Raw genomic sequence first — 26509 nt, 5'->3', positions numbered from 1 at the left:
AGCTGGGTCAAATTACCGTTTTACCCCTGGGTTACCTCTGGTCCTTAAATACCAGTGCTCCTCTAATGAACAACCTGTTTATGGTCCAACCACTAAACAGAAACCCCTCTCGTGCCATTAAGAGGGTAGGGCCCTTTGTTCAAGTCTCGGAGACACCATTTAAGGGAACACTTATCTACTTACCCTAAAGGTGGGAAGGAGTGAATTCCATCTTGTGTGATTATGTTCCCAGCTCTCCACTCGGTATTGTCCCCAAAATGATAAGAATATTGAGTCGGCAATCTGGCCACTCTCACTCGTATAAATCAAAGGACAATCCCTCGCAAACAGGAGTTCATAATACACTCAGGATTAAGACTAAGTTACCTAGGTCATCCTAATGAAATAGCAATCCAACTAGTTAACGGAGTTACATCTAGTGATTACTATTTCGTGGTCCAGTCTTATGCAAACTCATTGCATAGGATACCCTCACTCGCATGTCACATACATGAACGCATTTGATCAATGTGTCTGTATCAAATACAAAGTGAGCCGTATCCATAGTGTTAACAGGATAAGGTACCCAACCTTAACCCTATACTATAGACTCTTTAAGCTGATCTTGAACATTAATCCCTGTATGTCTCTACATACTGTTCAAGACTCATCAAACAGCTTAGGATGTTAGTTTATTGGATTTGGGTTATTAAGACAAAACTAATAAAATAATCAATAACACTTATTGAAATTAAATAATAAAATACTTTATTAATGACGGTCAATTGATTATATTTACTATCTACGAGTTTTAGGACATAAAACCCAACAAACTCCCACTTGGACTAAAACTCTAGTCCTTATGGGATGTACATAGTAGAGTAATCCTCAAACATTGGAAATGGTAAAATGTACAAGTATATTACATAAAACGTATATATACAAATACAATAAACTAGGGCATCATCATACCCATTACACATCTCCCACTTGCCCTAGGTTACCTAATGTACATATCTCGTAGACCTAGACTTTCTAGATGACCCTCGAACACTTTAGCCGTGAGAGTCTTCGTAAATGGATCAGCAATGTTGTGCTCCGAAGCGATCTTGGTGACGATCACATCCCCTCGTTGCACAATCTCCCGTATCAGATGATACTTCCTCTCTATGTGTTTCCCTCGTTTATGGCTGCGAGGTTCTTTAGAATTGGCTACTGCCCCACTGTTATCACAATATAGAGTGATGGGCAAGTTCATATTTGGAACAACTTCCAAATCATGTAGGAACTTCCTAAGCCAAACTGCTTCTTTTGCTGCTTCACAAGCAGCGACGTATTCAGCCTCCATTGTAGAGTCTGCAATGCATCCTTGCTTGATGCTACGCCATACTACAGCTCCCCCATTTAGGGTGAACACTGATCCCGATGTGGATTTCCTAGAATCCTTATCGGTTTGGAAATCAGAATCAGTGTATCCTGTAAGGATCAAATCCTTAGCTCCATACACAAGCATGTAGTCTCTCGTTCTCCTAAGATACTTGAGAACAATTTTAACCGCCGTCCAATGGTCTAACCCTGGGTTGGACTGATACCTACTGACTATTCCCACTGCATAACAAATGTCTGGCCTAGTGCAGAGCATAGCATACATTAAGCTGCCCACAGCTGAGGCATAGGGAATACGTCTCATATCCTCAACTTCTTGAGGTGTCTTAGGACTCTGTTCCTTAGACAAGTGAACTCCATGCCTGAAAGGTAATAAACCCTTCTTAGAGTTCTGCATCGAATATCGAACCAACAATTTGTCGATATAGGTTGCTTGAGACAGTGCTAGCGTTTTGTTCTTACGATCCCTTATGATTTGGATCCCAAGAACATATTGTGCCTCTCCTAAATCTTTCATTTGGAATTGGGCTGCTAGCCAAGCTTTAACGTCAGTAAGGTAACCCACATCATTCCCAATGAGGAGGATATCGTCCACATAAAGTACTAAGAAAGCTACTTTTCCTTTGTTGATTTTCTTATATACACAAGGTTCATCAACATTCTGGTCAAAACCATAGGATTTGATTGCAGTATCAAACCTAATGTTCCAAGATCTTGATGCTTGTTTCAACCCATAAATGGATCGATTCAGCTTGCAAACTTTTTGCTCTTGACCTTGGGTTATGAACCCCTCGGGCTGAGACATAAAGATACTCTCTTCAAGATTGCCATTCAGAAAAGCAGTCTTGACATCCATTTGCCATATTTCATAATCATAAAATGTGGCGATGGACAAGAGAATCCTTATAGACTTTAACATAGCAACAGGAGAGAAAGTTTCCTCATAGTCAACCCCTTCCCTTTGGGTATACCCTTTTGCCACAAGTCTAGCTTTAAAGGTCTGTACCTTCCCAGCTGAATCTCTCTTTCTCTTATAGATCCATTTGCACCCTATAGGTTTTACCCCTTCAGGTAGATCTACAAGCTCCCACACTGAATTGAAGTACATAGACTCCATTTCAAGGTCCATGGCTTTGACCCATTGGTCCTTATCTACATCATTCATTGCCTGTTTATAGGACAATGGATCCTCAACACCATCATCTGGTATGACAACTTGAGTTTCAGTTAAACCCAAATAGCGGTTAGGTTGTGATACAACCCTCCCACTGCGTCGAGGCATTCTCAACGATTGAGAAGGATGAGATTGACCTGATGTGGTGGTTTCATCAACCCTTGATGAGGGACCAACTTCATCAACAACCCTTGTTGATTCATCAGTAGCTTCACTTAATACTAATTTGCTTCGTGGTTTATGATTTCTCATGTGGTCTTCTTCCAAGAAAGTAGCATTTGTCGATACAAACACTCTATTTTCTTGTGGATCAAAGAATAGACCACCTCTCGTCTCTTTAGGGTAACCAACAAATTGGCATAACCTTGAACGAGGTTCCAACTTCTTGGGATTTGTCACTAATACGTGTGCTGGACAACCCCAAATTCTGAAATGACTTAAACTAGGTTTACGTCCTCTCCATAGCTCGAAAGGTGTTTCAGAAACACTCTTCGAGGGAACATTGTTCAAGATATGAACTGCAGTCTCTACTGCATACCCCCAAAACGAGCTAGGCAATTGAGCGTAACTCATCATTGAACGAACCATGTCTAACAAGGTTCTATTTCTCCTCTCTGATACACCATTTTGTTGAGGTGTACCAGGTGCTGAGAGTTGGGATTGGATTCCATGTTCTATCATATAGTCCTGAAATCTCAAATCCATGTACTCTCCACCTCGATCAGATCGAAGTATTTTAATCTTTTTACTTAATAGATTTTCAACTTCAGTCTTATATTCCTTGAACTTTTCAAGAGCTTCAGACTTATGCTCCATTAAGTATAAATAACCATACCTAGAATAATCATCTATAAAAGAGATGAAGTATTCAAAACCCCCTCTAGCTTTTACATTCATCGGACCACAGAGGTCTGAATGTATAAGTTCTAAAGGCTCTTTGGCTCTATAACCTTTTCCAGTAAAAGGTCTCTTTGTCATTTTACCTTCAAGACAAGATTCACATGGAGGTAATGAAACATCTTTTAACTTGTTTAGAAGTCCATTCTTTACCAATCTCCCGATCCGATCGAGATTTATGTGACCTAATCTTAAATGCCAAAGATAGGTATTGTTATTTGGAGAAATTCTTTGCCTTTTATTTTGAGTATTAGCAGTTCTAAACATCTCATGATTTAAAACTGCTTTTGCTTCATTAGGTCTTAATACATACAAGTTGTTTTCAAGCTTAGCTGAACAAATATGTACACCATTCTTATAAATGAACGCTTCATTCATAGAAAAATTAATTGAGTACATATGTTCAATAAGACAAGAAACGGAAACTAAGTTCCTTTTAATTTTAGGAACTATGTACAAGTTTTCCAAAAACATGAATTTATTTCCGAAAAACAACTTAGCATCTCCCACTGCACGAGCTGAAATGACATCTCCCGTTCCAACCTTGAGTGTCATCTCACTGTCCTCAAGCTGCTTGAAGGAACTAGTTTCTTGTAAAGAAGAACAAACATGGTTAGTGGCCCCTGAATCAAGTATCCAGGCATTTTGGTCATTTTCCACTAAACATGTTTCCAAGACAAGTAAATCATATTTACCTTCCTTTTCTTTCTTCTTAACAAGGTACTTAGGGCAATTTGTTTTCCAATGCTCATCAACATTGCAGTGAAAACATTTCCTCTTGATGGCTACCTTAGCCTTCCCTTTGTCCTCAACAGCAATAGTAGGACCTTTCCCTTTCCCTTCTTTCCTCTTTTGAATTTTCTCAGATCCAGAAGGTGAAGGTACAAACCTCCTCTTAGAATGGGCAACATTTGCCTCTTGTTTGATCTGAATGGACGGTTGTCCAAACATCTCTCTAAGAGAGTCCATGATCTGACGTGCAGTGACCATGATCTCATGTTTCTTGCTTAGTATGTCAGACATACTAGCCAAGATGTGGAGGCGAGCCTTGTCATTGGCCTTTGTCCAACGGTCATATGCATCCCTAACACTTTGGGATGCATGTTTAGTGGGGAAAAGAGGACATTCCTCCATTAAGACGAAGCTTAGATCAACGATAACTAAAATCATATTCAGTTTCGATTTCCACGTCGCATAATTTTCACCGGTTAATTGATCTTTTTTAAGCAATGCAATAATTGAGGAAGACATGCTGAAATAGCAAACAATTGACCATATTAGTTATCTTTGTCTTAACCCATTACATAAAACAATCCAATCAATTCAGCAAAAACAAACAATCAAAGAACCCTAATAAAACTAATGATTTAGTTTTTGCAACGATACTTCAGAAGTTTAGAACAAAAATCACCGAAGGGTGATCAATTACTCTTCTTCTGAATTGAGACAATCTCAACTAATTACTAATACCAGAATAACTCTTATTCCTATAGTTCTTAGCTATCGTTGTTCGGTCAAGGATTCATTAACTAACTTAATTCATCCCGTAAGTGTGACCCTACCATTTTCAGATCCCAGAGGTACGCTTCAACAGGCTACCGTTTAGGAAAGACAACTGTTGAAGATTAACCTAAGAAATCCTATCCATTTCTGGAGTTTGCGATGTTCCGACTTATATGATCAAGCCCTCCGAAGGGATGGTCGCTCCAGGACGACACGCAGGCGGATCATAGAAATCTCACGGTGCAACCTAATGGAGGAGACCGTAGGATACGTTGACACGCGTCCTTCTCCCACTTACTATGAACATTTCCCCTATTCACCTTGTTATTGACCCATACAAACACTTTCCGAAAGGAGGCCGCGCCCAGGGCGACACGAAGCCGAGTATGGATCTCACGTGTGAACTCTTAGGGACGTGAAAGCAAAAATAAAAATTGATATATCATATATACCATTTTTCTCCCACTAAAATGTTCTATTAATTTAGGTTTAGTTGCACTTAGCTAAATTCCGGCTAAATGAATCTAACTAAGTCTATTCTTATTATAACACTTATAATAAAACTTTACACTAAAGTTTCTAGGTGTATTAAACCATTTAATTTACCTAGTGACATCTTATGCTAATAGGAATAAGGTTAATTCAACGCCGGTTCCGGGTCAGTTCCCAGGTAGGAGGTGTTCCGTAAACCGTCAACTTAAGTACCCCCAGCCTTAGACAGAACTTTACCGGTGGAGTTCCCTTATAACCTTAAAATCCTATTTGTCCTATTTAGTTTCATTAAACTAAAAATAAGACTTAATTCTAATCCTATTAGAATTAATGTGATCTTAGGTCTATTTAATTTTAAACAATTTAAAATTAAACCAAATTAATCCTAAGATCCTACGTTTGCATGCAACTCTTTATTATAGGTTGACGGTTTCTAATAATCAAATTTTATAACTATTATAAAATTAGTTAATTAGCCATATAATCATAGATACTATGGTTTAAATAATTAAAATCAAATTATAATTAAATAAAACCATATTACATGCATACATTATATTAATATAACAATTATATTAAACTATGGATGTAATATGCACAATGCAAATTAATTTTCATCTTTTATTAATATAACAATTATATTAAAAAATATGAAAAACAATCAAGCATACACAATACATTAATTTAAATATAACAAATTATATTTAACTAAGTAATGTCATGCATCATGCTTATTCAATTTCATATATTTAAAATATCAACATATTTTAAATTACTCATGAAATTCATAATCATGCATTAAAACCATACATTATAACATTTATAATATATAAAAATGCATGAACATGCTTAACCTAAGGTGGGATTCATCTAAATGACATCCATAAAGCATTAAATAACAATTGAACCTGTAAAATTGGCCTCTAGGATAAAATAAAGCAATAATTACAATAATAAAGCCTTAAAAAATCCTAAAAGTGCTTTCAAAGCTCCAAAACCGGCCTCAAAACCTTCAAAAAACTTCAAACCGGCTAAAAAATGCTTGAACCGGCCTAAAATAGGAAGAACCGGCCCAAAACCCCTTGAACCGGCACCATATGAAAAAATCGGAGTCGAACCGAGCCGACCGCGCCGAGCCGTCCGTACAGCCGAGCCGGGCCGTCCGTACACCCCCGAGCCGAGCCGTCCGTACACCCCCGAGCCGAGCCGTCCGTACACCCCCGAGCCGAGCCGTCCGTACACCCGAGCCGTCCGTACAAGTGCCGCCGAGCCGAGCCGCGGGAGCCGTCCGTACATCCAGTGACGTCACGATGACGTCATCCCTTCTTCAACCTCCAGCCGCGGATTTTTTTTTTTTTTTTTTTTTTTTTTTTTTTTTTTTTTCTCGGTTTTCGTACAGAATCGAAAAACTCTCGTTGATGGCCTTCCGGGTGTCCGTTTTGGGCAAATTTGGTGTCAAAAAACTCAGAAAAACACCCCGAATCCAAAAATTGGACTCTAAATTACAGATTTACAAATTAAAATGCCCAAAAACGCAGGGGCCTTTACATTTTGATCTTATCAAAACAGTAAATCTATGGCCAAAATTACAGAAACATTCAATTGCAAAAACCACATTCATAATGCAGAGATCCCACCTAACCAATGCAAATTTTTAAAATTCTCAATTAAAACTGAGATGGCTCTGATACCAATTGAAGGGATGAAAACCCTTTACAGCGGAAAATATACAGAAACTCAATTTTAATTAAAACCTTAAAAATACCAATACATTGGCAAAAAATATTGATTAAACATGCTTTAAAAATTACAGAGAATATAACTTACGCTCGTTGACGACTCTGAATCTGCCAATCACCAAATTTTTGGGGCACCACCACTTGAAAACCTTCCTATTCTCTGATTGAGATGGTTTGTGGGAACCAAAATTGGAATAAGGGAATGGAGAGATTTTTTTTTTTTTTTAGAGAGAATGGATAGACTTCTTCGCAGAACTCTCTCCCGTTTGAGAGAAAAAAAAAATTTGTTACGCAAAAATTCCCTCTTCTTCAGTCGGAAGAAGAGGGAAGTTAGAGAGAATAATTGGGAACGTGGGAAAACCACCCACGTTCCTTATTAAATAAATTAATATTAAATTAATATTAATTAATTAATTAATTATATTAATTATATTAATTAAATAAATAATTAAATAATTAAATCATATTTAATTAATATTTCATTTAAATCATATTTAAATGAATATCTCTCACATAACCTATAGTTTTAATTTAATTAATTTAATTAAATCAAATTTAATTAAATCAAATTAAACAAAACTATTAATTAATGCTCCAATTAATTAATTTCTAAATTAAATATCTTATATTTAATTTAATCCATAATTTGAATCATATTCAAATATAAATTTCTCTCATAACTTATAGTTTTAATATGTATCATATACACATTAAATTTTAACTTATAGTTTTAATATGAATCTAATTCACATTAAACTGATATTTGAACTTATTCAAATATTTTATTCTCTCATAATTTAATTTTGAATCATATCCAAAATTAAATTTATATAATAAAGTCTAATTAAAATATAAACTTTATATTATAATGTATCAATATACATTATATTAATTCCCAAAGTAAATTTGAACATTTCAAATTACAACCAATATAAATAAATCTCATTACTCTTTATGAGCTAGGAAGGGGACCTAATGGACCTACAGATCAGAAGCTACAACGATATGAGATTAATTGGCTAAACTCATTAACCACATTAATCAATATTCGTTAACTGTGTGTACACTCCACTAAAGACTCACAGCTGAACTCTTCTCACTGTAGATATATTTCTGTGTCCACGGATATAGACCAATACCAGTAAGTTAGTCCTTCACAAGTGTTCGTAACTCCAGCTGGGTCAAATTACCGTTTTACCCCTGGGTTACCTCTGGTCCTTAAATACCAGTGCTCCTCTAATGAACAACCTGTTTATGGTCCAACCACTAAACAGAAACCCCTCTCGTGCCATTAAGAGGGTAGGGCCCTTTGTTCAAGTCTCGGAGACACCATTTAAGGGAACACTTATCTACTTACCCTAAAGGTGGGAAGGAGTGAATTCCATCTTGTGTGATTATGTTCCCAGCTCTCCACTCGGTATTGTCCCCAAAATGATAAGAATATTGAGTCGGCAATCTGGCCACTCTCACTCGTATAAATCAAAGGACAATCCCTCGCAAACAGGAGTTCATAATACACTCAGGATTAAGACTAAGTTACCTAGGTCATCCTAATGAAATAGCAATCCAACTAGTTAACGGAGTTACATCTAGTGATTACTATTTCGTGGTCCAGTCTTATGCAAACTCATTGCATAGGATACCCTCACTCGCATGTCACATACATGAACGCATTTGATCAATGTGTCTGTATCAAATACAAAGTGAGCCGTATCCATAGTGTTAACAGGATAAGGTACCCAACCTTAACCCTATACTATAGACTCTTTAAGCTGATCTTGAACATTAATCCCTGTATGTCTCTACATACTGTTCAAGACTCATCAAACAGCTTAGGATGTTAGTTTATTGGATTTGGGTTATTAAGACAAAACTAATAAAATAATCAATAACACTTATTGAAATTAAATAATAAAATACTTTATTAATGACGGTCAATTGATTATATTTACTATCTACGAGTTTTAGGACATAAAACCCAACAAGTACTACTCTCGCCCAAGCACGCTTAACTGCGGAGTTCTGATGGGATCCGGTGCATTAGTGCTGGTATGATCGCACCCACCACGGAATGCGCAGAAAATGCATATAAGCCATGTCGGCCAGAATCTCCCACGCATGCTCGACCGGTCGGAACGGCCACCGGGACCCGCACGAGCGTGTGCATGAGCATACGAGCCGGGGCGGCTGCACGACTTGAAAACACGGTGGGAGAAAGAAACAAAATGGTAGGATTGAAAAAAATAATAATAAAAAAAATAGAAAAAGGGGTGCAACACGAGGACTTCCCAAGTGGTCACCCAACTTAGTACTACTCTCGCCCAAGCACGCTTAACTGCGGAGTTCTGATGGGATCCGGTGCATTAGTGCTGGTATGATCGCACCCATCACGGAATGCGCAGAAAATGCATATAAGCCATGTCGGCCAGAATCTCCCACGCATGCTCGACCGGTCGGAACGGCCACCGGGACCCGCACGAGCGTGTGCATGAGCATACGAGCCGGGGCGGCTGCACGACTTGAAAACACGGTGGGAGAAAGAAACAAAATGGTAGGATTGAAAAAAATAATAATAAAAAAAATAGAAAAAGGGGTGCAACACGAGGACTTCCCAAGTGGTCACCCAACTTAGTACTACTCTCGCCCAAGCACGCTTAACTGCGGAGTTCTGATGGGATCCGGTGCATTAGTGCTGGTATGATCGCACCCATCACGGAATGCGCAGAAAATGCATATAAGCCATGTCGGCCAGAATCTCCCACGCATGCTCGACCGGTCGGAACGGCCACCGGGACCCGCACGAGCGTGTGCATGAGCATACGAGCCGGGGCGGCTGCACGACTTGAAAACACGGTGGGAGAAAGAAACAAAATGGTAGGATTGAAAAAAATAATAATAAAAAAAATAGAAAAAGGGGTGCAACACGAGGACTTCCCAAGTGGTCACCCAACTTAGTACTACTCTCGCCCAAGCACGCTTAACTGCGGAGTTCTGATGGGATCCGGTGCATTAGTGCTGGTATGATCGCACCCATCACGGAATGCGCAGAAAATGCATATAAGCCATGTCGGCCAGAATCTCCCACGCATGCTCGACCGGTCGGAACGGCCACCGGGACCCGCACGAGCGTGTGCATGAGCATACGACCCGGGGCGGCTGCACGACTTGAAAACACGGTGGGAGAAAGAAACAAAATGGTAGGATTGAAAAAAATAATAATAAAAAAAATAGAAAAAGGGGTGCAACACGAGGACTTCCCAAGTGGTCACCCAACTTAGTACTACTCTCGCCCAAGCACGCTTAACTGCGGAGTTCTGATGGGATCCGGTGCATTAGTGCTGGTATGATCGCACCCATCACGGAATGCGCAGAAAATGCATATAAGCCATGTCGGCCAGAATCTCCCACGCATGCTCGACCGGTCGGAACGGCCACCGGGACTCGCACGAGCGTGTGCATGAGCATACGAGCCGGGGCGGCTGCACGACTTGAAAACACGGTGGGAGAAAGAAACAAAATGGTAGGATTGAAAAAAATAATAATAAAAAAAATAGAAAAAGGGGTGCAACACGAGGACTTCCCAAGTGGTCACCCAACTTAGTACTACTCTCGCCCAAGCACGCTTAACTGCGGAGTTCTGATGGGATCCGGTGCATTAGTGCTGGTATGATCGCACCCATCACGGAATGCGCAGAAAATGCATATAAGCCATGTCGGCCAGAATCTCCCACGCATGCTCGACCGGTCGGAACGGCCACCGGGACCCGCACGAGCGTGTGCATGAGCATACGAGCCGGGGCGGCTGCACGACTTGAAAACACGGTGGGAGAAAGAAACAAAATGGTAGGATTGAAAAAAATAATAATAAAAAAAATAGAAAAAGGGGTGCAACACGAGGACTTCCCAAGTGGTCACACCCAACTTAGTACTACTCTCGCCCAAGCACGCTTAACTGCGGAGTTCTGATGGGATCCGGTGCATTAGTGCTGGTATGATCGCACCCATCACGGAATGCGCAGAAAATGCATATAAGCCATGTCGGCCAGAATCTCCCACGCATGCTCGACCGGTCGGAACGGCCACCGGGACCCGCACGAGCGTGTGCATGAGCATACGAGCCGGGGCGGCTGCACGACTTGAAAACACGGTGGGAGAAAGAAACAAAATGGTAGGATTGAAAAAAATAATAATAAAAAAAATAGAAAAAGGGGTGCAACACGAGGACTTCCCAAGTGGTCACACCCAACTTAGTACTACTCTCGCCCAAGCACGCTTAACTGCGGAGTTCTGATGGGATCCGGTGCATTAGTGCTGGTATGATCGCACCCATCACGGAATGCGCAGAAAATGCATATAAGCCATGTCGGCCAGAATCTCCCACGCATGCTCGACCGGTCGGAACGGCCACCGGGACCCGCACGAGCGTGTGCATGAGCATACGAGCCGGGGCGGCTGCACGACTTGAAAACACGGTGGGAGAAAGAAACAAAATGGTAGGATTGAAAAAAATAATAATAAAAAAAATAGAAAAAGGGGTGCAACACGAGGACTTCCCAAGTGGTCACACCCAACTTAGTACTACTCTCGCCCAAGCACGCTTAACTGCGGAGTTCTGATGGGATCCGGTGCATTAGTGCTGGTATGATCGCACCCATCACGGAATGCGCAGAAAATGCATATAAGCCATGTCGGCCAGAATCTCCCACGCATGCTCGACCGGTCGGAACGGCCACCGGGACCCGCACGAGCGTGTGCATGAGCATACGAGCCGGGGCGGCTGCACGACTTGAAAACACGGTGGGAGAAAGAAACAAAATGGTAGGATTGAAAAAAATAATAATAAAAAAAATAGAAAAAGGGGTGCAACACGAGGACTTCCCAAGTGGTCAACCAACTTAGTACTACTCTCGCCCAAGCACGCTTAACTGCGGAGTTCTGATGGGATCCGGTGCATTAGTGATGGTATGATCGCACCCATCACGGAATGCGCAGAAAATGCATATAAGCCATATCGGCCAGAATCTCCCACGCATGCTCGACCGATCGGAACGGCCACCGGGACCCGCACGAGCGTGTGCATGAGCATACGAGCCGGGGCGGCTGCACGACTTGAAAACACGGTGGGAGAAAGAAACAAAATGGTAGGATTGAAAAAAATAATAATAAAAAAAATAGAAAAAGGGGTGCAACACGAGGACTTCCCAAGTGGTCACCCAACTTAGTACTACTCTCGCCCAAGCACGCTTAACTGCGGAGTTCTGATGGGATCCGGTGCATTAGTGCTGGTATGATCGCATCATCACGGAATGCGCAGAAAATGGATATAAGCCATGTCGGCCAGAATCTCCCACGCATGCTCGACCGGTCGGAACGGCCACCGGGACCCGCACGAGCGTGTGCATGAGCATACGAGCCGGGGCGGCTGCACGACTTGAAAACACGGTGGGAGAAAGAAACAAAATGGTAGGATTGAAAAAAATAATAATAAAAAAAATAGAAAAAGGGGTGCAACACGAGGACTTCCCAAGTGGTCACACCCAACTTAGTACTACTCTCGCCCAAGCACGCTTAACTGCGGAGTTCTGATGGGATCCGGTGCATTAGTGCTGGTATGATCGCACCCATCACGGAATGCGCAGAAAATGCATATAAGCCATGTCGGCCAGAATCTCCCACGCATGCTCGACCGGTCGGAACGGCCACCGGGACCCGCACGAGCGTGTGCATGAGCATACGAGCCGGGGCGGCTGCACGACTTGAAAACACGGTGGGAGAAAGAAACAAAATGGTAGGATTGAAAAAAATAATAATAAAAAAAATAGAAAAAGGGGTGCAACACGAGGACTTCCCAAGTGGTCACACCCAACTTAGTACTACTCTCGCCCAAGCACGCTTAACTGCGGAGTTCTGATGGGATCCGGTGCATTAGTGCTGGTATGATCGCACCCATCACGGAATGCGCAGAAAATGCATATAAGCCATGTCGGCCAGAATCTCCCACGCATGCTCGACCGGTCGGAACGGCCACCGGGACCCGCACGAGCGTGTGCATGAGCATACGAGCCGGGGCGGCTGCACGACTTGAAAACACGGTGGGAGAAAGAAACAAAATGGTAGGATTGAAAAAAATAATAATAAAAAAAATAGAAAAAGGGGTGCAACACGAGGACTTCCCAAGTGGTCACCCAACTTAGTACTACTCTCGCCCAAGCACGCTTAACTGCGGAGTTCTGATGGGATCCGGTGCATTAGTGCTGGTATGATCGCACCCATCACGGAATGCGCAGAAAATGCATATAAGCCATGTCGGCCAGAATCTCCCACGCATGCTCGACCGGTCCGAACGGCCACCGGGACCCGCACGAGCGTGTGCATGAGCATACGAGCCGGGGCGGCTGCACTACTTGAAAACACGGTGGGAGAAAGAAACAAAATGGTAGGATTGAAAAAAATAATAATAAAAAAAATAGAAAAAGGGGTGCAACACGAGGACTTCCCAAGTGGTCACCCAACTTAGTACTACTCTCGCCCAACCACGCTTAACTGCGAAGTTCTGATGGGATCCGGTGCATTAGTGCTGGTATGATCGCACCCATGACGGAATGCGCAGAAAATGCATATAAGCCATGTCGGCCAGAATCTCCCACGCATGCTCGACCGGTCGGAACGGCCACCGGGACCCGCACGAGCGTGTGCATGAGCATACGAGCCGGGGCGGCTGCACGACTTGAAAACACGGTGGGAGAAAGAAACAAAATGGTAGGATTGAAAAAAATAATAATAAAAAAAATAGAAAAAGGGGTGCAACACGAGGACTTCCCAAGTGGTCACCCAACTTAGTACTACTCTCGCCCAAGCACGCTTAACTGCGAAGTTCTGATGGGATCCGGTGCATTAGTGCTGGTATGATCGCACCCATCACGGAATGCGCAGAAAATGCATATAAGCCATGTCGGCCAGAATCTCCCACGCATGCTCGACCGGTCGGAACGGCCACCGGGACCCGCACGAGCGTGTGCATGAGCATACGAGCCGGGGCGGCTGCACGACTTGAAAACACGGTGGGAGAAAGAAACAAAATGGTAGGATTGAAAAAAATAATAATAAAAAAAATAGAAAAAGGGGTGCAACACGAGGACTTCCCAAGTGGTCACCCAACTTAGTACTACTCTCGCCCAAGCACGCTTAACTGCGGAGTTCTGATGGGATCCGGTGCATTAGTGCTGGTATGATCGCACCCATCACGGAATGCGCAGAAAATGCATATAAGCCATGTCGGCCAGAATCTCCCACGCATGCTCGACCGGTCGGAACGGCCACCGGGACCCGCACGAGCGTGTGCATGAGCATACGAGCCGGGGCGGCTGCACGACTTGAAAACACGGTGGGAGAAAGAAACAAAATGGTAGGATTGAAAAAAATAATAATAAAAAAAATAGAAAAAGGGGTGCAACACGAGGACTTCCCAAGTGGTCACCCAACTTAGTACTACTCTCGCCCAACCACGCTTAACTGCGAAGTTCTGATGGGATCCGGTGCATTAGTGCTGGTATGATCGCACCCATCACGGAATGCGCAGAAAATGCATATAAGCCATGTCGGCCAGAATCTCCCACGCATGCTCGACCGGTCGGAACGGCCACCGGGACCCGCACGAGCGTGTGCATGAGCATACGAGCCGGGGCGGCTGCACGACTTGAAAACACGGTGGGAGAAAGAAACAAAATGGTAGGATTGAAAAAAATAATAATAAAAAAAATAGAAAAAGGGGTGCAACACGAGAACTTCCCAAGTGGTCACCCAACTTAGTACTACTCTCGCCCAAGCACGCTTAACTGCGGAGTTCTGATGGGATCCGGTGCATTAGTGCTGGTATGATCGCACCCATCATGGAATGTGCAGAAAATGCATATAAGCCATGTCCGCCAGAATCTCCCACGCATGGTCGACCGGTCGGAACGGCCACCGGGACCTGCACGAGCGTGTGCATGAGCATACGAGCCGGGGCGGCTGCACGACTTGAAAACACGGTGGGAGAAAGAAACAAAATGGTAGGATTGAAAAAAATAATAATAAAAAAAATAGAAAAAGGGGTGCAACACGAGGACTTCCCAAGTGGTCACCCAACTTAGTACTACTCTCGCCCAAGCACGCTTAACTGCGGAGTTCTGATGGGATCCGGTGCATTAGTGCTGGTATGATCGCACCCATCACGGAATGCGCAGAAAATGCATATAAGCCATGTCGGCCAGAATCTCCCACGCATGCTCGACCGATCGGAACGGCCACCGGGACCCGCACGAGCGTGTGCATGAGCATACGAGCCGGGGCGGCTGCACGACTTGAAAACACGGTGGGAGAAAGAAACAAAATGGTAGGATTGAAAAAAATAATAATAAAAAAAATAGAAAAAGGGGTGCAACACGAGGACTTCCCAAGTGGTCACCCAACTTAGTACTACTCTCGCCCAAGCACGCTTAACTGCGGAGTTCTGATGGGATCCGGTGCATTAGTGCTGGTATGATCGCACCCATCACGGAATGCGCAGAAAATGCATATAAGCCATGTCGGCCAGAATCTCCCACGCATGCTCGACCGGTCGGAACGGCCACCGGGACCCGCACGAGCGTGTGCATGAGCATACGAGCCGGGGCGGCTGCACGACTTGAAAACACGGTGGGAGAAAGAAACAAAATGGTAGGATTGAAAAAAATAATAATAAAAAAAATAGAAAAAGGGGTGCAACACGAGGACTTCCCAAGTGGTCACACCCAACTTAGTACTACTCTCGCCCAAGCACGCTTAACTGCGGAGTTCTGATGGGATCCGGTGCATTAGTGCTGGTATGATCGCACCCATCACGGAATGCGCAGAAAATGCATATAAGCCATGTCGGCCAGAATCTCCCACGCATGCTCGACCGGTCGGAACGGCCACCAGGACCCGCACGAGCGTGTGCATGAGCATACGAGCCGGGGCGGCTGCACGACTTCAAAACACGGTGGGAGAAAGAAACAAAATGGTAGGATTGAAAAAAATAATAATAAAAAAAATAGAAAAAGGGGTGCAACACGAGGACTTCCCAAGTGGTCACCCAACTTAGTACTACTCTCGCCCAAGCACGCTTAACTGCGGAGTTCTGATGGGATCCGGTGCATTAGTGCTGGTATGATCGCACCCATCACGGAATGCGCAGAAAATGCATATAAGCCATGTCGGCCAGAATCTCCCACGCATGCTCGACCGGTCGGAACGGCCACCGGGACCCGCACGAGCGTGTGCATGAGCATACGAGCCGGGGCGGCTGCACGACTTGAAAACACGGTGGGAGAAAGAAACAAAATGGTAGGATTGAAAAAAATAATAATAAAAAAAATAGAAAAAGGGGTGCAACACGAGGACTTCCCAAGTGGTCACCCAACTTAGTACTACTCTCGCCCAAGCACGCTTAACTGCGAAGTTCTGATGGGATCCGGTGCATTAGTGCTGGTATGATCGCACCCATCACGGAATGCGCAGAAAATGCATATAAGCCATGTCGGCCAGAATCTCCCACGCATGGTCGACCGGTCGGAACGGCCACCGGGACCCGCACGAGCGTGTGCATGAGCATACGAGCCGGGGCGGCTGCACGACTTGAAAACACGGTGGGAGAAAGAAACAAAATGATAGGATTGAAAAAAATAATAATAAAAAAAATAGAAAAAGGGGTGCAACACGAGGACTTCCCAAGTGGTCACCCAACTTAGTACTACTCTCGCCCAAGCACGCTTAACTGCGGAGTTCTGATGGGATCCGGTGCATTAGTGCTGGTATGATCGCACCCATCACGGAATGCGCAGAAAATGCATATAAGCCATGTCGGCCAGAATCTCCCACGCATGCTCGACCGATCGGAACGGCCACCGGGACCCGCACGAGCGTGTGCATGAGCATACGAGCCGGGGCGGCTGCACGACTTGAAAACACGGTGGGAGAAAGAAACAAAATGGTAGGATTGAAAAAAATAATAATAAAAAAAATAGAAAAAGGGGTGCAACACGAGGACTTCCCAAGTGGTCACCCAACTTAGTACTACTCTCGCCCAAGCACGCTTAACTGCGGAGTTCTGATGGGATCCGGTGCATTAGTGCTGGTATGATCGCACCCATCACGGAATGCGCAGAAAATGCATATAAGCCATGTCGGCCAGAATCTCCCACGCATGCTCGACCGGTCCGAACGGCCACCGGGACCCGCACGAGCGTGTGCATGAGCATACGAGCCGGGGCGGCTGCACTACTTGAAAACACGGTGGGAGAAAGAAACAAAATGGTAGGATTGAAAAAAATAATAATAAAAAAAATAGAAAAAGGGGTGCAACACGAGGACTTCCCAAGTGGTCACCCAACTTAGTACTACTCTCGCCCAACCACGCTTAACTGCGAAGTTCTGATGGGATCCGGTGCATTAGTGCTGGTATGATCGCACCCATCACGGAATGCGCAGAAAATGCATATAAGCCATGTCGGCCAGAATCTCCCACGCATGCTCGACCGGTCGGAACGGCCACCGGGACCCGCACGAGCGTGTGCATGAGCATACGAGCCGGGGCGGCTGCACGACTTGAAAACACGGTGGGAGAAAGAAACAAAATGGGAGGATTGAAAAAAATAATAATAAAAAAAATAGAAAAAGGGGTGCAACACGAGGACTTCCCAAGTGGTCACCCAACTTAGTACTACTCTCGCCCAAGCACGCTTAACTGCGAAGTTCTGATGGGATCCGGTGCATTAGTGCTGGTATGATCGCACCCATCACGGAAGGCGCAGAAAATGCATATAAGCCATGTCGGCCAGAATCTCCCACGCATGCTCGACCGGTCGGAACGGCCACCGGGACCCGCACGAGCGTGTGCATGAGCATACGAGCCGGGGCGGCTGCACGACTTGAAAACACGGTGGGAGAAAGAAACAAAATGGTAGGATTGAAAAAAATAATAAGAAAAAAAATAGAAAAAGGGGTGCAACACGAGGACTTCCCAAGTGGTCACCCAACTTAGTACTACTCTCGCCCAAGCACGCTTAACTGCGGCGTTCTGATGGGATCCGGTGCATTAGTGCTGGTATGATCGCACCCATCACGGAATGCGCAGAAAATGCATATAAGCCATGTCGGCCAGAATCTCCCACGCATGCTCGACCGGTCGGAACGGCCACCGGGACCCGCACGAGCGTGTGCATGAGCATACGAGCCGGGGCGGCTGCACGACTTGAAAACACGGTGGGAGAAAGAAACAAAATGGTAGGATTGAAAAAAATAATAATAAAAAAAATAGAAAAAGGGGTGCAACACGAGGACTTCCCAAGTGGTCACCCAACTTAGTACTACTCTCGCCCAAGCACGCTTAACTGCGGAGTTCTGATGGGATCCGGTGCATTAGTGCTGGTATGATCCCACCCATCACGGAATGCGCAGAAAATGCATATAAGCCATGTCGGCCAGAATCTCCCACGCATGCTCGACCGGTCGGAACGGCCACCGGGACCCGCACGAGCGTGTGCATGAGCATACGAGCCGGGGCGGCTGCACGACTTGAAAACACGGTGGGAGAAAGAAACAAAATGGTAGGATTGAAAAAAATAATAATAAAAAAAATAGAAAAAGGGGTGCAACACGAGAACTTCCCAAGTGGTCACCCAACTTAGTACTACTCTCGCCCAAGCACGCTTAACTGCAGAGTTCTGATGGGATCCGGTGCATTAGTGCTGGTATGATCGCACCCATCACGGAATGCGCAGAAAATGCATATAAGCCATGTCGGCCAGAATCTCCCACGCATGCTCGACCGGTCGGAACGGCCACCGGGACCCGCACGAGCGTGTGCATGAGCATACGAGCCGGGGCGGCTGCACGACTTGAAAACACGGTGGGAGAAAGAAACAAAATGGTAGGATTGAAAAAAATAATAATAAAAAAAATAGAAAAAGGGGTGCAACACGAGGACTTCCCAAGTGGTCACCCAACTTAGTACTACTCTCGCCCAAGCACGCTTAACTGCGGAGTTCTGATGGGATCCGGTGCATTAGTGCTGGTATGATCGCACCCATCACGGAATGCGCAGAAAATGCATATAAGCCATGTCGGCCAGAATCTCCCACGCATGCTCGACCGGTCGGAACGGCCACCGGGACCCGCACGAGCGTGTGCATGAGCATACGAGCCGGGGCGGCTGCACGACTTGAAAACACGGTGGGAGAAAGAAACAAAATGGTAGGATTGAAAAAAATAATAATAAAAAAATAGAAAAAGGGGTGCAACACGAGAACTTCCCAAGTGGTCACCCAACTTAGTACTACTCTCGCCCAACCACGCTTAACTGCGAAGTTCTGATGGGATCCGGTGCATTAGTGCTGGTATGATCGCACCCATCACGGAATGCGCAGAAAATGCATATAAGCCATGTCGGCCAGAATCTCCCACGCATGGTCGACCGGTCGGAACGGCCACCGGGACCCGCACGAGCGTGTGCATGAGCATACGAGCCGGGGCGGCTGCACGACTTGAAAACACGGTGGGAGAAAGAAACAAAATGATAGGATTGAAAAAAATAATAATAAAAAAAATAGAAAAAGGGGTGCAACACGAGGACTTCCCAAGTGGTCACCCAACTTAGTACTACTCTCGCCCAAGCACGCTTAACTGCGGAGTTCTGATGGGATCCGGTGCATTAGTGCTGGTATGATCGCACCCATCACGGAATGCGCAGAAAATGCATATAAGCCATGTCGGCCAGAATCTCCCACGCATGCTCGACCGGTCGGAACGGCCACCGGGACCCGCACGAGCGTGTGCATGAGCATACGAGCCGGGGCGGCTGCACGACTTGAAAACACGGTGGGAGAAAGAAACAAAATGGTAGGATTGAAAAAAATAATAATAAAAAAAATAGAAAAAGGGGTGCAACACGAGGACTTCCCAAGTGGTCACCCAACTTAGTACTACTCTCGCCCAAGCACGCTTAACTGCGGAGTTCTGATGGGATCCGGTGCATTAGTGCTGGTATGATCGCACCCATCACGGAATGCGCAGAAAATGCATATAAGCCATGTCGGCCAGAATCTCCCACGCATGCTCGACCGGTCGGAACGGCCACCGGGACCCGCACGAGCGTGTGCATGAGCATACGAGCCGGGGCGGCTGCACGACTTGAAAACACGGTGGGAGAAAGAAACAAAATGGTAGGATTGAAAAAAATAATAATAAAAAAAATAGAAAAAGGGGTGCAACACGAGGACTTCCCAAGTGGTCCCCCAACTTAGTACTACTCTCGCCCAAGCACGCTTAACTGCGGAGTTCTGATGGGATCCGGTGCATTAGTGCTGGTATGATCGCACCCATCACGGAATGCGCAGAAAATGCATATAAGCCATGTCGGCCAGAATCTCCCACGCATGCTCGACCGGTCGGAACGGCCACCGGGACCCGCACGAGCGTGTGCATGAGCATACGAGCCGGGGCGGCTGCACGACTTGAAAACACGGTGGGAGAAAGAAACAAAATGGTAGGATTGAAAAAAATAATAATAAAAAAAATAGAAAAAGGGGTGCAACACGAGGACTTCCCAAGTGGTCACACCCAACTTAGTACTACTCTCGCCCAAGCACGCTTAACTGCGGAGTTCTGATGGGATCCGGTGCATTAGTGCTGGTATGATCGCACCCATCACGGAATGCGCAGAAAATGCATATAAGCCATGTCGGCCAGAATCTCCCACGCATGCTCGACCGGTCGGAACGGCCACCGGGACCCGCACGAGCGTGTGCATGAGCATACGAGCCGGGGCGGCTGCACGACTTGAAAACACGGTGGGAGAAAGAAACAAAATGGTAGGATTGAAAAAAATAATAATAAAAAAAATAGAAAAAGGGGTGCAACACAAGGACTTCCCAAGTGGTCACCCAACTTAGTACTACTCTCGCCCAAGCACGCTTAACTGCGGAGTTCTGATGGGATCCGATGCATTAGTGCTGGTATGATCGCACCGATCACGGAATGCGCAGAAAATGCATATAAGCCATGTCGGCCAGAATCTCCCACGCATGCTCGACCGGTCGGAACGGCCACCGGGACCCGCACGAGCGTGTGCATGAGCATACGAGCCGGGGCGGCTGCACGACTTGAAAACACGGTGGGAGAAAGAAACAAAATGGTAGGATTGAAAAAAATAATAATAAAAAAAATAGAAAAAGGGGTGCAACACGAGGACTTCCCAAGTGGTCACCCAACTTAGTACTACTCTCGCCCAAGCACGCTTAACTGCGGAGTTCTGATGGGATCCGGTGCATTAGTGCTGGTATGATCGCACCCATCACGGAATGCGCAGAAAATGCATATAAGCCATGTCGGCCAGAATCTCCCACGCATGCTCGACCGGTCGGAACGGCCACCGGGACCCGCACGAGCGTGTGCATGAGCATACGAGCCGGGGCGGCTGCACGACTTGAAAACACGGTGGGAGAAAGAAACAAAATGATAGGATTGAAAAAAATAATAATAAAAAAAATAGAAAAAGGGGTGCAACACGAGGACTTCCCAAGTGGTAACCCAACTTAGTACTACTCTCGCCCAAGCACGCTTAACTGCGGAGTTCTGATGGGATCCGGTGCTTTAGTGCTGGTATGATCGCACCCATTACGGAATGCGCAGAAAATGCATATAAGCCATGTCGGCCAGAATCTCCCACGCATGCTCGACCGGTCGGAACGGCCACCGAGACCCGCACGAGCGTGTGCATGAGCATACGAGCCGGGGCGGCTGCACGACTTGAAAACACGGTGGGAGAAAGAAACAAAATGGTAGGATTGAAAAAAATAATAATAAAAAAAATAGAAAAAGGGGTGCAACACGAGAACTTCCCAAGTGGTCACCCAACTTAGTACTACTCTCGCCCAAGCACGCTTAACTGCGGAGTTCTGATGGGATCCGGTGCATTAGTGCTGGTATGATCGCACCCATCATGGAATGTGCAGAAAATGCATATAAGCCATGTCCGCCAGAATCTCCCACGCATGCTCGACCGGTCGGAACGGCCACCGGGACCTGCACGAGCGTGTGCATGAGCATACGAGCCGGGGCGGCTGCACGACTTGAAAACACGGTGGGAGAAAGAAACAAAATGGTAGGATTGAAAAAAATAATAATAAAAAAAATAGAAAAAGGGGTGCAACACGAGGACTTCCCAAGTGGTCACCCAACTTAGTACTACTCTCGCCCAAGCACGCTTAACTGCGGAGTTCTGATGGGATCCGGTGCATTAGTGCTGGTATGATCGCACCCATCACGGAATGCGCAGAAAATGCATATAAGCCATGTCGGCCAGAATCTCCCACGCATGCTCGACCGATCGGAACGGCCACCGGGACCCGCACGAGCGTGTGCATGAGCATACGAGCCGGGGCGGCTGCACGACTTGAAAACACGGTGGGAGAAAGAAACAAAATGGTAGGATTGAAAAAAATAATAATAAAAAAAATAGAAAAAGGGGTGCAACACGAGGACTTCCCAAGTGGTCACCCAACTTAGTACTACTCTCGCCCAAGCACGCTTAACTGCGGAGTTCTGATGGGATCCGGTGCATTAGTGCTGGTATGATCGCACCCATCACGGAAGGCGCAGAAAATGCATATAAGCCATGTCGGCCAGAATCTCCCACGCATGCTCGACCGGTCCGAACGGCCACCGGGACCCGCACGAGCGTGTGCATGAGCATACGAGCCGGGGCGGCTGCACGACTTGAAAACACGGTGGGAGAAAGAAACAAAATGGTAGGATTGAAAAAAATAATAATAAAAAAAATAGAAAAAGGGGTGCAACACGAGGACTTCCCAAGTGGTCACACCCAACTTAGTACTACTCTCGCCCAAGCACGCTTAACTGCGGAGTTCTGATGGGATCCGGTGCATTAGTGCTGGTATGATCGCACCCATCACGGAATGCGCAGAAAATGCATATAAGCCATGTCGGCCAGAATCTCCCACGCATGCTCGACCGGTCGGAACGGCCACCAGGACCCGCACGAGCGTGTGCATGAGCATACGAGCCGGGGCGGCTGCACGACTTCAAAACACGGTGGGAGAAAGAAACAAAATGGTAGGATTGAAAAAAATAATAATAAAAAAAATAGAAAAAGGGGTGCAACACGAGGACTTCCCAAGTGGTCACCCAACTTAGTACTACTCTCGCCCAAGCACGCTTAACTGCGGAGTTCTGATGGGATCCGGTGCATTAGTGCTGGTATGATCGCACCCATCACGGAATGCGCAGAAAATGCATATAAGCCATGTCGGCCAGAATCTCCCACGCATGCTCGACCGGTCGGAACGGCCACCGGGACCCGCACGAGCGTGTGCATGAGCATACGAGCCGGGGCGGCTGCACGACTTGAAAACACGGTGGGAGAAAGAAACAAAATGGTAGGATTGAAAAAAATAATAATAAAAAAAATAGAAAAAGGGGTGCAACACGAGGACTTCCCAAGTGGTCACCCAACTTAGTACTACTCTCGCCCAAGCACGCTTAACTGCGAAGTTCTGATGGGATCCGGTGCATTAGTGCTGGTATGATCGCACCCATCACGGAATGCGCAGAAAATGCATATAAGCCATGTCGGCCAGAATCTCCCACGCATGGTCGACCGGTCGGAACGGCCACCGGGACCCGCACGAGCGTGTGCATGAGCATACGAGCCGGGGCGGCTGCACGACTTGAAAACACGGTGGGAGAAAGAAACAAAATGATAGGATTGAAAAAAATAATAATAAAAAAAATAGAAAAAGGGGTGCAACACGAGGACTTCCCAAGTGGTCACCCAACTTAGTACTACTCTCGCCCAAGCACGCTTAACTGCGGAGTTCTGATGGGATCCGGTGCATTAGTGCTGGTATGATCGCACCCATCACGGAATGCGCAGAAAATGCATATAAGCCATGTCGGCCAGAATCTCCCACGCATGCTCGACCGATCGGAACGGCCACCGGGACCCGCACGAGCGTGTGCATGAGCATACGAGCCGGGGCGGCTGCACGACTTGAAAACACGGTGGGAGAAAGAAACAAAATGGTAGGATTGAAAAAAATAATAATAAAAAAAATAGAAAAAGGGGTGCAACACGAGGACTTCCCAAGTGGTCACCCAACTTAGTACTACTCTCGCCCAAGCACGCTTAACTGCGGAGTTCTGATGGGATCCGGTGCATTAGTGCTGGTATGATCGCACCCATCACGGAATGCGCAGAAAATGCATATAAGCCATGTCGGCCAGAATCTCCCACGCATGCTCGACCGGTCCGAACGGCCACCGGGACCCGCACGAGCGTGTGCATGAGCATACGAGCCGGGGCGGCTGCACTACTTGAAAACACGGTGGGAGAAAGAAACAAAATGGTAGGATTGAAAAAAATAATAATAAAAAAAATAGAAAAAGGGGTGCAACACGAGGACTTCCCAAGTGGTCACCCAACTTAGTACTACTCTCGCCCAACCACGCTTAACTGCGAAGTTCTGATGGGATCCGGTGCATTAGTGCTGGTATGATCGCACCCATCACGGAATGCGCAGAAAATGCATATAAGCCATGTCGGCCAGAATCTCCCACGCATGCTCGACCGGTCGGAACGGCCACCGGGACCCGCACGAGCGTGTGCATGAGCATACGAGCCGGGGCGGCTGCACGACTTGAAAACACGGTGGGAGAAAGAAACAAAATGGGAGGATTGAAAAAAATAATAATAAAAAAAATAGAAAAAGGGGTGCAACACGAGGACTTCCCAAGTGGTCACCCAACTTAGTACTACTCTCGCCCAAGCACGCTTAACTGCGAAGTTCTGATGGGATCCGGTGCATTAGTGCTGGTATGATCGCACCCATCACGGAAGGCGCAGAAAATGCATATAAGCCATGTCGGCCAGAATCTCCCACGCATGCTCGACCGGTCGGAACGGCCACCGGGACCCGCACGAGCGTGTGCATGAGCATACGAGCCGGGGCGGCTGCACGACTTGAAAACACGGTGGGAGAAAGAAACAAAATGGTAGGATTGAAAAAAATAATAAGAAAAAAAATAGAAAAAGGGGTGCAACACAAGGACTTCCCAAGTGGTCACCCAACTTAGTACTACTCTCGCCCAAGCACGCTTAACTGCGGCGTTCTGATGGGATCCGGTGCATTAGTGCTGGTATGATCGCACCCATCACGGAATGCGCAGAAAATGCATATAAGCCATGTCGGCCAGAATCTCCCACGCATGCTCGACCGGTCGGAACGGCCACCGGGACCCGCACGAGCGTGTGCATGAGCATACGAGCCGGGGCGGCTGCACGACTTGAAAACACGGTGGGAGAAAGAAACAAAATGGTAGGATTGAAAAAAATAATAATAAAAAAAATAGAAAAAGGGGTGCAACACGAGGACTTCCCAAGTGGTCACCCAACTTAGTACTACTCTCGCCCAAGCACGCTTAACTGCGGAGTTCTGATGGGATCCGGTGCATTAGTGCTGGTATGATCCCACCCATCACGGAATGCGCAGAAAATGCATATAAGCCATGTCGGCCAGAATCTCCCACGCATGCTCGACCGGTCGGAACGGCCACCGGGACCCGCACGAGCGTGTGCATGAGCATACGAGCCGGGGCGGCTGCACGACTTGAAAACACGGTGGGAGAAAGAAACAAAATGGTAGGATTGAAAAAAATAATAATAAAAAAAATAGAAAAAGGGGTGCAACACGAGAACTTCCCAAGTGGTCACCCAACTTAGTACTACTCTCGCCCAAGCACGCTTAACTGCAGAGTTCTGATGGGATCCGGTGCATTAGTGCTGGTATGATCGCACCCATCACGGAATGCGCAGAAAATGCATATAAGCCATGTCGGCCAGAATCTCCCACGCATGCTCGACCGGTCGGAACGGCCACCGGGACCCGCACGAGCGTGTGCATGAGCATACGAGCCGGGGCGGCTGCACGACTTGAAAACACGGTGGGAGAAAGAAACAAAATGGTAGGATTGAAAAAAATAATAATAAAAAAAATAGAAAAAGGGGTGCAACACGAGGACTTCCCAAGTGGTCACCCAACTTAGTACTACTCTCGCCCAAGCACGCTTAACTGCGGAGTTCTGATGGGATCCGGTGCATTAGTGCTGGTATGATCGCACCCATCACGGAATGCGCAGAAAATGCATATAAGCCATGTCGGCCAGAATCTCCCACGCATGCTCGACCGGTCGGAACGGCCACCGGGACCCGCACGAGCGTGTGCATGAGCATACGAGCCGGGGCGGCTGCACGACTTGAAAACAC

General features: G+C 46.2%; 53 non-coding genes across 53 annotated transcripts; all 53 read right to left on the bottom strand.

Moving 5' to 3' along the window:
- Positions 1–9437: 9437 nt before the first annotated feature.
- LOC127144830 (5S ribosomal RNA) lies at positions 9438–9556 on the bottom strand. The gene has a single exon (XR_007816618.1). It is a non-coding gene; the product is annotated as a 5S ribosomal RNA (ribosomal RNA).
- Positions 9557–9760: 204 nt separating this feature from the next.
- LOC127144819 (5S ribosomal RNA) lies at positions 9761–9879 on the bottom strand. Its single transcript, XR_007816607.1, has one exon. It is a non-coding gene; the product is annotated as a 5S ribosomal RNA (ribosomal RNA).
- Positions 9880–10083: 204 nt separating this feature from the next.
- LOC127144808 (5S ribosomal RNA) lies at positions 10084–10202 on the bottom strand. Its single transcript, XR_007816596.1, has one exon. It is a non-coding gene; the product is annotated as a 5S ribosomal RNA (ribosomal RNA).
- A 204-nt stretch (positions 10203–10406) lies between these two features.
- LOC127144796 (5S ribosomal RNA) lies at positions 10407–10525 on the bottom strand. The gene has a single exon (XR_007816584.1). It is a non-coding gene; the product is annotated as a 5S ribosomal RNA (ribosomal RNA).
- A 204-nt stretch (positions 10526–10729) lies between these two features.
- Positions 10730–10848, bottom strand: LOC127144785 (5S ribosomal RNA). Its single transcript, XR_007816573.1, has one exon. It is a non-coding gene; the product is annotated as a 5S ribosomal RNA (ribosomal RNA).
- A 204-nt stretch (positions 10849–11052) lies between these two features.
- LOC127144961 (5S ribosomal RNA) lies at positions 11053–11173 on the bottom strand. Its single transcript, XR_007816748.1, has one exon. It is a non-coding gene; the product is annotated as a 5S ribosomal RNA (ribosomal RNA).
- A 204-nt stretch (positions 11174–11377) lies between these two features.
- On the bottom strand, positions 11378–11498 carry LOC127144960 (5S ribosomal RNA). Its single transcript, XR_007816747.1, has one exon. It is a non-coding gene; the product is annotated as a 5S ribosomal RNA (ribosomal RNA).
- Positions 11499–11702: 204 nt separating this feature from the next.
- Positions 11703–11823, bottom strand: LOC127144959 (5S ribosomal RNA). Its single transcript, XR_007816746.1, has one exon. It is a non-coding gene; the product is annotated as a 5S ribosomal RNA (ribosomal RNA).
- Positions 11824–12027: 204 nt separating this feature from the next.
- On the bottom strand, positions 12028–12146 carry LOC127144968 (5S ribosomal RNA). Its single transcript, XR_007816755.1, has one exon. It is a non-coding gene; the product is annotated as a 5S ribosomal RNA (ribosomal RNA).
- A 204-nt stretch (positions 12147–12350) lies between these two features.
- Positions 12351–12469, bottom strand: LOC127144866 (5S ribosomal RNA). The gene has a single exon (XR_007816654.1). It is a non-coding gene; the product is annotated as a 5S ribosomal RNA (ribosomal RNA).
- Positions 12470–12672: 203 nt separating this feature from the next.
- On the bottom strand, positions 12673–12793 carry LOC127144958 (5S ribosomal RNA). Its single transcript, XR_007816745.1, has one exon. It is a non-coding gene; the product is annotated as a 5S ribosomal RNA (ribosomal RNA).
- A 204-nt stretch (positions 12794–12997) lies between these two features.
- LOC127144957 (5S ribosomal RNA) lies at positions 12998–13118 on the bottom strand. The gene has a single exon (XR_007816744.1). It is a non-coding gene; the product is annotated as a 5S ribosomal RNA (ribosomal RNA).
- Positions 13119–13322: 204 nt separating this feature from the next.
- LOC127144774 (5S ribosomal RNA) lies at positions 13323–13441 on the bottom strand. The gene has a single exon (XR_007816562.1). It is a non-coding gene; the product is annotated as a 5S ribosomal RNA (ribosomal RNA).
- A 204-nt stretch (positions 13442–13645) lies between these two features.
- On the bottom strand, positions 13646–13764 carry LOC127144991 (5S ribosomal RNA). The gene has a single exon (XR_007816778.1). It is a non-coding gene; the product is annotated as a 5S ribosomal RNA (ribosomal RNA).
- A 204-nt stretch (positions 13765–13968) lies between these two features.
- Positions 13969–14087, bottom strand: LOC127144737 (5S ribosomal RNA). Its single transcript, XR_007816525.1, has one exon. It is a non-coding gene; the product is annotated as a 5S ribosomal RNA (ribosomal RNA).
- A 204-nt stretch (positions 14088–14291) lies between these two features.
- LOC127144763 (5S ribosomal RNA) lies at positions 14292–14410 on the bottom strand. Its single transcript, XR_007816551.1, has one exon. It is a non-coding gene; the product is annotated as a 5S ribosomal RNA (ribosomal RNA).
- Positions 14411–14614: 204 nt separating this feature from the next.
- LOC127144990 (5S ribosomal RNA) lies at positions 14615–14733 on the bottom strand. The gene has a single exon (XR_007816777.1). It is a non-coding gene; the product is annotated as a 5S ribosomal RNA (ribosomal RNA).
- A 204-nt stretch (positions 14734–14937) lies between these two features.
- LOC127145073 (5S ribosomal RNA) lies at positions 14938–15056 on the bottom strand. The gene has a single exon (XR_007816852.1). It is a non-coding gene; the product is annotated as a 5S ribosomal RNA (ribosomal RNA).
- A 204-nt stretch (positions 15057–15260) lies between these two features.
- Positions 15261–15379, bottom strand: LOC127144752 (5S ribosomal RNA). The gene has a single exon (XR_007816540.1). It is a non-coding gene; the product is annotated as a 5S ribosomal RNA (ribosomal RNA).
- A 204-nt stretch (positions 15380–15583) lies between these two features.
- LOC127144741 (5S ribosomal RNA) lies at positions 15584–15702 on the bottom strand. The gene has a single exon (XR_007816529.1). It is a non-coding gene; the product is annotated as a 5S ribosomal RNA (ribosomal RNA).
- Positions 15703–15906: 204 nt separating this feature from the next.
- On the bottom strand, positions 15907–16027 carry LOC127144956 (5S ribosomal RNA). Its single transcript, XR_007816743.1, has one exon. It is a non-coding gene; the product is annotated as a 5S ribosomal RNA (ribosomal RNA).
- Positions 16028–16231: 204 nt separating this feature from the next.
- On the bottom strand, positions 16232–16350 carry LOC127144730 (5S ribosomal RNA). The gene has a single exon (XR_007816518.1). It is a non-coding gene; the product is annotated as a 5S ribosomal RNA (ribosomal RNA).
- Positions 16351–16554: 204 nt separating this feature from the next.
- On the bottom strand, positions 16555–16673 carry LOC127144736 (5S ribosomal RNA). The gene has a single exon (XR_007816524.1). It is a non-coding gene; the product is annotated as a 5S ribosomal RNA (ribosomal RNA).
- Positions 16674–16877: 204 nt separating this feature from the next.
- LOC127144719 (5S ribosomal RNA) lies at positions 16878–16996 on the bottom strand. The gene has a single exon (XR_007816507.1). It is a non-coding gene; the product is annotated as a 5S ribosomal RNA (ribosomal RNA).
- A 204-nt stretch (positions 16997–17200) lies between these two features.
- Positions 17201–17319, bottom strand: LOC127144708 (5S ribosomal RNA). The gene has a single exon (XR_007816496.1). It is a non-coding gene; the product is annotated as a 5S ribosomal RNA (ribosomal RNA).
- Positions 17320–17523: 204 nt separating this feature from the next.
- On the bottom strand, positions 17524–17642 carry LOC127144989 (5S ribosomal RNA). Its single transcript, XR_007816776.1, has one exon. It is a non-coding gene; the product is annotated as a 5S ribosomal RNA (ribosomal RNA).
- Positions 17643–17846: 204 nt separating this feature from the next.
- On the bottom strand, positions 17847–17965 carry LOC127144735 (5S ribosomal RNA). Its single transcript, XR_007816523.1, has one exon. It is a non-coding gene; the product is annotated as a 5S ribosomal RNA (ribosomal RNA).
- A 204-nt stretch (positions 17966–18169) lies between these two features.
- Positions 18170–18288, bottom strand: LOC127144864 (5S ribosomal RNA). Its single transcript, XR_007816652.1, has one exon. It is a non-coding gene; the product is annotated as a 5S ribosomal RNA (ribosomal RNA).
- Positions 18289–18492: 204 nt separating this feature from the next.
- On the bottom strand, positions 18493–18611 carry LOC127144739 (5S ribosomal RNA). The gene has a single exon (XR_007816527.1). It is a non-coding gene; the product is annotated as a 5S ribosomal RNA (ribosomal RNA).
- Positions 18612–18815: 204 nt separating this feature from the next.
- Positions 18816–18934, bottom strand: LOC127144557 (5S ribosomal RNA). The gene has a single exon (XR_007816345.1). It is a non-coding gene; the product is annotated as a 5S ribosomal RNA (ribosomal RNA).
- Positions 18935–19138: 204 nt separating this feature from the next.
- LOC127144697 (5S ribosomal RNA) lies at positions 19139–19257 on the bottom strand. The gene has a single exon (XR_007816485.1). It is a non-coding gene; the product is annotated as a 5S ribosomal RNA (ribosomal RNA).
- Positions 19258–19460: 203 nt separating this feature from the next.
- Positions 19461–19579, bottom strand: LOC127144982 (5S ribosomal RNA). Its single transcript, XR_007816769.1, has one exon. It is a non-coding gene; the product is annotated as a 5S ribosomal RNA (ribosomal RNA).
- A 204-nt stretch (positions 19580–19783) lies between these two features.
- Positions 19784–19902, bottom strand: LOC127144685 (5S ribosomal RNA). The gene has a single exon (XR_007816473.1). It is a non-coding gene; the product is annotated as a 5S ribosomal RNA (ribosomal RNA).
- A 204-nt stretch (positions 19903–20106) lies between these two features.
- Positions 20107–20225, bottom strand: LOC127144674 (5S ribosomal RNA). The gene has a single exon (XR_007816462.1). It is a non-coding gene; the product is annotated as a 5S ribosomal RNA (ribosomal RNA).
- Positions 20226–20429: 204 nt separating this feature from the next.
- Positions 20430–20548, bottom strand: LOC127144529 (5S ribosomal RNA). The gene has a single exon (XR_007816317.1). It is a non-coding gene; the product is annotated as a 5S ribosomal RNA (ribosomal RNA).
- Positions 20549–20752: 204 nt separating this feature from the next.
- LOC127144955 (5S ribosomal RNA) lies at positions 20753–20873 on the bottom strand. Its single transcript, XR_007816742.1, has one exon. It is a non-coding gene; the product is annotated as a 5S ribosomal RNA (ribosomal RNA).
- A 204-nt stretch (positions 20874–21077) lies between these two features.
- Positions 21078–21196, bottom strand: LOC127144983 (5S ribosomal RNA). Its single transcript, XR_007816770.1, has one exon. It is a non-coding gene; the product is annotated as a 5S ribosomal RNA (ribosomal RNA).
- A 204-nt stretch (positions 21197–21400) lies between these two features.
- On the bottom strand, positions 21401–21519 carry LOC127144663 (5S ribosomal RNA). Its single transcript, XR_007816451.1, has one exon. It is a non-coding gene; the product is annotated as a 5S ribosomal RNA (ribosomal RNA).
- Positions 21520–21723: 204 nt separating this feature from the next.
- On the bottom strand, positions 21724–21842 carry LOC127145489 (5S ribosomal RNA). The gene has a single exon (XR_007817273.1). It is a non-coding gene; the product is annotated as a 5S ribosomal RNA (ribosomal RNA).
- A 204-nt stretch (positions 21843–22046) lies between these two features.
- LOC127145062 (5S ribosomal RNA) lies at positions 22047–22165 on the bottom strand. Its single transcript, XR_007816841.1, has one exon. It is a non-coding gene; the product is annotated as a 5S ribosomal RNA (ribosomal RNA).
- A 204-nt stretch (positions 22166–22369) lies between these two features.
- On the bottom strand, positions 22370–22488 carry LOC127144652 (5S ribosomal RNA). Its single transcript, XR_007816440.1, has one exon. It is a non-coding gene; the product is annotated as a 5S ribosomal RNA (ribosomal RNA).
- Positions 22489–22692: 204 nt separating this feature from the next.
- LOC127144641 (5S ribosomal RNA) lies at positions 22693–22811 on the bottom strand. Its single transcript, XR_007816429.1, has one exon. It is a non-coding gene; the product is annotated as a 5S ribosomal RNA (ribosomal RNA).
- Positions 22812–23015: 204 nt separating this feature from the next.
- LOC127144954 (5S ribosomal RNA) lies at positions 23016–23136 on the bottom strand. Its single transcript, XR_007816741.1, has one exon. It is a non-coding gene; the product is annotated as a 5S ribosomal RNA (ribosomal RNA).
- A 204-nt stretch (positions 23137–23340) lies between these two features.
- Positions 23341–23459, bottom strand: LOC127144630 (5S ribosomal RNA). Its single transcript, XR_007816418.1, has one exon. It is a non-coding gene; the product is annotated as a 5S ribosomal RNA (ribosomal RNA).
- Positions 23460–23663: 204 nt separating this feature from the next.
- Positions 23664–23782, bottom strand: LOC127144734 (5S ribosomal RNA). Its single transcript, XR_007816522.1, has one exon. It is a non-coding gene; the product is annotated as a 5S ribosomal RNA (ribosomal RNA).
- A 204-nt stretch (positions 23783–23986) lies between these two features.
- Positions 23987–24105, bottom strand: LOC127144619 (5S ribosomal RNA). Its single transcript, XR_007816407.1, has one exon. It is a non-coding gene; the product is annotated as a 5S ribosomal RNA (ribosomal RNA).
- A 204-nt stretch (positions 24106–24309) lies between these two features.
- On the bottom strand, positions 24310–24428 carry LOC127144608 (5S ribosomal RNA). Its single transcript, XR_007816396.1, has one exon. It is a non-coding gene; the product is annotated as a 5S ribosomal RNA (ribosomal RNA).
- Positions 24429–24632: 204 nt separating this feature from the next.
- Positions 24633–24751, bottom strand: LOC127144988 (5S ribosomal RNA). Its single transcript, XR_007816775.1, has one exon. It is a non-coding gene; the product is annotated as a 5S ribosomal RNA (ribosomal RNA).
- A 204-nt stretch (positions 24752–24955) lies between these two features.
- On the bottom strand, positions 24956–25074 carry LOC127144733 (5S ribosomal RNA). Its single transcript, XR_007816521.1, has one exon. It is a non-coding gene; the product is annotated as a 5S ribosomal RNA (ribosomal RNA).
- Positions 25075–25278: 204 nt separating this feature from the next.
- Positions 25279–25397, bottom strand: LOC127144929 (5S ribosomal RNA). Its single transcript, XR_007816716.1, has one exon. It is a non-coding gene; the product is annotated as a 5S ribosomal RNA (ribosomal RNA).
- A 204-nt stretch (positions 25398–25601) lies between these two features.
- LOC127144738 (5S ribosomal RNA) lies at positions 25602–25720 on the bottom strand. The gene has a single exon (XR_007816526.1). It is a non-coding gene; the product is annotated as a 5S ribosomal RNA (ribosomal RNA).
- A 204-nt stretch (positions 25721–25924) lies between these two features.
- On the bottom strand, positions 25925–26043 carry LOC127144556 (5S ribosomal RNA). The gene has a single exon (XR_007816344.1). It is a non-coding gene; the product is annotated as a 5S ribosomal RNA (ribosomal RNA).
- A 204-nt stretch (positions 26044–26247) lies between these two features.
- On the bottom strand, positions 26248–26366 carry LOC127144597 (5S ribosomal RNA). Its single transcript, XR_007816385.1, has one exon. It is a non-coding gene; the product is annotated as a 5S ribosomal RNA (ribosomal RNA).
- Positions 26367–26509: the final 143 nt, after the last annotated feature.

Source organism: Cucumis melo, chromosome 12, assembly GCF_025177605.1.
Source record: "Cucumis melo cultivar AY chromosome 12, USDA_Cmelo_AY_1.0, whole genome shotgun sequence".
NCBI lineage: Eukaryota > Viridiplantae > Streptophyta > Magnoliopsida > Cucurbitales > Cucurbitaceae > Cucumis > Cucumis melo.
Note: the sequence above shows the minus strand (reverse complement) of the source record. Positions and strands in the feature narration are given on the sequence as shown.